Below are 4,891 nucleotides of genomic sequence, written 5' to 3'. Positions count from 1 at the left end.
CATTTGTCCTCCTCTGTCGCAACTCTCGGAGATCGCCTCACTTGAAAGGTAAGTTTCCACATTTTACTACATACGTACGTATGTATGTACAGTATTTCTTGTACCATGTACACTAATACACTTTATTTACAGGTATGTAGTACATATTAGTAGTATATGTAGTTTAAGTTAGGTATTGAATGGTCCAAATTGTTGTATTTCATTGTTTATTGGTCAATTTAGCTTTATTATAAAATTTACTGGGGTGTTTTTGTAGGGCTTGGAATGAATTAGGCAATTTACATGTAAACTGTGGTTCAAGATACGAAAAAATCAGGTTAAGAAGGCTGCCTCGGAACAGCTTAATTTCGTATCCTGAGGTACTACTGTAGCAGAAAGTTACTGCTTGTCTTTTTCTAGAAGTAATTTAATTCTTTCTACTTTACCAAATTGTTTTACTACACTATACAAACATTCATAATCTAATGAAAAGCTTATATTAGTGCAATAAAGGACTCAACTGTTGTCTCGGTGTTTGGTTCTGTTCAACAGCCAAGCTCATGTCCATGCTCATGCCAGAAGTTGTTGCCAGTGCCAGTAAGTCGTCGGATCCAGTGGAGGGAAAACTAGTAGCTAAATCCATAAATTTAAGCCACTCCACATGCAGTCCAAAAGTGCACATCAGACACCCAAGAGCTCTACAGAGACACCAAGAGCACATCAGAGGAAAACCGGGCAGCTTCTACTGCCTAGCCTCCCCAGGCCAACACAACACTATAGACCACAAAGAGACCCCAAGTTGCCAAGCATGCACACACCAGACCCCCTCACACAAGCTGACTCACCCACCCACCCATCCAAAACTGCTTGGTTATATCAAGAAAGTGTCGTGGATCAGTCAAGTATTCACATTCTCCATCAAAGACACAAGTGAGAGTTGACTTCCAGTAGTCCACCCTACAACCTACCACGATCTCTTCTCTTCTCAGACTCACCTAAGCAGTAAAATTTTGTGACAGCGCAGGTGAAGGATAAGATTAAATTGTGAACTGTAATACGTAATACAGGCAGTCCCCAGGTTACGAAGGGGGTTCCGTTCTTGAGACGCGTCATAAGCCAGAACATCGTCAAAAATCCTGAGAAAATCTTACTTTTAATGCTTTGGGTGCATTGAAAGCTATGTAAACTGCATTCTTATTGCATTTTTCATAAAAAATCTTCAAATATTGATTATTTTGCATTTTTGGTGTCATGTTTCATCTGCCAGATCAGTGTTGTAGGCGTCGTAAACCTGGAAATAATTTCTGATGAATATAATTGAAAAGCGCCTTAAGCTCGGAACGTCTTAAGCCGAACTCGTTGTAACACGGGGACTGCCTGTATTAAGGAATAAATTAGGTTAAGGAAAATCTGAGTTTTATTCAATAATCCTTAAATCTGTTCCCACTAATACCCTGCTCCATTTGTGTAACTTGAAAAGCCCCCACAATGTCCACATCAATTAATGCCAATAATATTGTAGGCATTCCGACGGGATCTGGCCATCGCAAGAATGAAGGCAGGATCCCTTACCCCGTCACCATGTGAAGGAACCTACTCGAGGGGTCTTTTTACATATGAAATGTGTAAAAGCAATGATCATTTGATTCCAATCGGAGCTGACTAGCAAATATATCGATGTTACTAATGCTAAATAAAGCAATTTCATTCGCTATACTAGATAACAGAAAGGAAAATTGGGATCATGCATCCATAGAAAACCCTCGAGGCTATTCATATGAATGAATGAAAAAATGCCCTAGCAATCATACATTTTCAAATTACATCACTGACTTTGAACCATTCATCATAAATGCACTAAGAACAAAATTGGTTTGAAATGATTGTCAGGAGTAAGAGAAGCTGTCACATCACTTAATACACACACACCAATTCTCTTAACTAAACAGGTGTTTTGTAGGAGGTCTGTATGCAGCCAATGTAATGCAGCATTTAGCTTATTACAATTTACAAAATTGCAATGTTACCGGCGATGAGAAGTTACCTAACTCCTCATTGGATTGTGGCATTTTTCAAATAAATTATTTGATCTTTTGTTGGGATATGTCACTTTGGATTCATCAGTACTTTTAATTCCACTAGACCATGATTCAACCAACAGCAAAGCCAAGCCAAGCTTTGAAATTTCATATTAGGTGAACTTTAAATTTTATTCAGGACAAATCATTTGGATCTGCCAATTTTCTTATTTTGACTTGCCAACTTAAATTACTGTACTTTATGGTGACAGTAATCTAATAAGTCTAGGACAATTAACCCCCCTGGACAATTACCCCCTAGGACAACTAACCCACCCCCCTTAAATGGTTAACAGATTAGAATTACTTAAAGTGACGTTACTTTCATTGTAAACAAAAACATTTTTCCTTAAACTGTCTTTGCTCTCTAAATTACTCTTAAGTACAATTAAATAGTTTCTGAAATTGTTTATAAACTAAAATGTTCTTAAATGGTTTCAAGAAGAATTCCTTTATTTATGTTCTTGGCATGTATTTCTTTTCTTGACATTTAGTGAAACAACCAAGATCCCCTAAGCAACATGGAATTTATCGGAAGTTCTAGAGGAAAAGACAGACTAGCGCTTGATGGATATATATATGTTAAGCAGAAAGACTTGGCAAATGGTGTTGTGTGTTTTGAGTGTGAAGAAAGAAGAAACAAAGGCAGTTGCAAAGGTCGCCTAGCACAGCTAAGCTGGGAGAGACATGTTCTACTCTTCCTACGAGATTCTTCATGGTATATTCATATACCAAGTTCATATTCAACGAAGGGAAGTTATTGCTACTCTTCATAATCACACCCATGCGCCATCTAAAGCGAAAATTGAAGCTGCGAAAACTATCCAAAGTCAATATGCGAGCCATCAATACAGAAGAAACAGCACAGCAAATACTTTCTCAGGCTTGTGGAACCATTGATGAAGAAACGGGAGCAAACCTACCACCAATTCATCATTTAAGACGTAATATTAGACGCCATCGACAACGTTTATCTCGCTCACGGCCATTGCCTTTAAATTTAAGCTCAAGAACTTGTTTTAACAGATGAGCATACCAAAACACAAGATGGTCAAGATTTTCTGCTTTTCGACTCTGGGCACGTTCAGAAACAAATTTTGATCTTCGGAACACATAAAAACTTGGATTACCTATGTCAAGCGTCACATTGGTCGCTAGATGGAACGTTCAAAACAGTGACTCGGATATTTTTACAATTATACACGATTCATGCTCTGACAAATAATCGTTCAGTTCCTTTAATATATGCTCTTTTACCAGATAAAAGCCAAACAACTTACTCAAACCTACTGGAGCAGTTAAAACTACTGAAACATGATTTAGCCCCAAAGACTATCATGGTCGACTTTGAAAAGGGTATGATTAATAGCTTACAACTGGCATTCCCACAATCCGAAATAAAGGGGTGCTTTTTTCACCTTTGCCAAAGCATATATAATAAAGTTCAATTTTATGGATTTCAGCAGTGATACCTAGAGCATAAAGAGTTTTCCATTGCAATGATAATGATAGCAGCTTTAGCTTTGGTTCCGGCCCGTGCTGTCGAAAAATCATTCGAAACTCTGTGTGAATTCCTCCCCCCGAAACATATCCATTGCAAGACTACTTTGAAGACACGTACTTAGGACGGCAATGTCGAAGAGGAAGAAGGCGCGAACCATTGTTTGAAATAGAGTTGTGGAGTATGTACAACAGAACGGCAGATGAACTTCCTAGAACAAATAATGCAGTAGAAGGGTGGCACAGGAGTTTCTTAGCGAATGTTGGTTGTTGTCATCCAAATATTTGGAAGTTTTTAACATGCATGAAAAGAGAACATTCATTACAACAAATACACAGGGTTCAATCTTTTGCAGGTTTTCCTGGAGAGTCATCTCGAAAGAAATATTTAAATGCTCCAAACCGCATTATTTCAGTCACTAAAACTTATGAAAATAGAGATGTGCTACAATATTTACGAAGTATTGCGTATAATCTGCATTTTTAAACTATTTCTTTTTACTTTTCATTTTAATGTTTTTATGACTTTTTCAACTTGTTGTTTTAATGTTTTATGACTTTATCAACTTTCTTGTAAGAATTTTGTATGTAAATGTATTTGTATACATTAAAAATACTTTAAAATATATTTTATCAGTTTCATCTAAATTATGCTTAACCATTTATAAAATGAGTTGTCCTCGGGGGGTAATTGTCCTGATACGAATCTAATTGCACATGTCTGAAACATGTTACAGGATAGTGATTACCGATGCTCTTCCAATTTATTTTCTGGCATCACAACAGCCCATGGTGCAGGGGTTATGTATACCATTGCAGATTTCAAGAGATTCCATCCCAACTGTAGGAATCCAAGTAGTGTTTCATGCTCTTATCCTTTAGTTTTTCAAAGTAGTGACACTAATTTTGTCATTTACTCAGACTCTAAAAAAACTTTAGGAGCTATTAAAAAATTTAATACTTTCATCCATTAATTAAAATAGTTCACAAGTGGCTTTTTCATATATATTATCTGCGTAAATCAGTCTCTTCCTGTTGGGTCCCTTCTCACATGCGGTTTCGCAGAAACAAGACAGCAGAGGGTAAGCAAAAGCTGCTAGTATTTTATTAGAAACAGCTTTCAGAACAGTGCCCCATACAGACCTAAAGGTCCTATGTCTTATGTTTTAAGTAACTGGCAAGAAAGACAGACATCTCTTTTTGCCAGTAACAACTAATATGGAAATAATATAAATACTATGCTGCCATGGCCTTCATCATTCCAGCTTGACAGATGAACGGAGGTTATTTTAACCAGAATAAGGATTGGGCACACTCATTTAACCTATCAGTTT

Source organism: Macrobrachium nipponense, chromosome 24 (assembly GCF_015104395.2).
Source record: "Macrobrachium nipponense isolate FS-2020 chromosome 24, ASM1510439v2, whole genome shotgun sequence".
Lineage (NCBI taxonomy): Eukaryota > Metazoa > Arthropoda > Malacostraca > Decapoda > Palaemonidae > Macrobrachium > Macrobrachium nipponense.
This window is presented reverse-complemented; position numbering follows the sequence as displayed.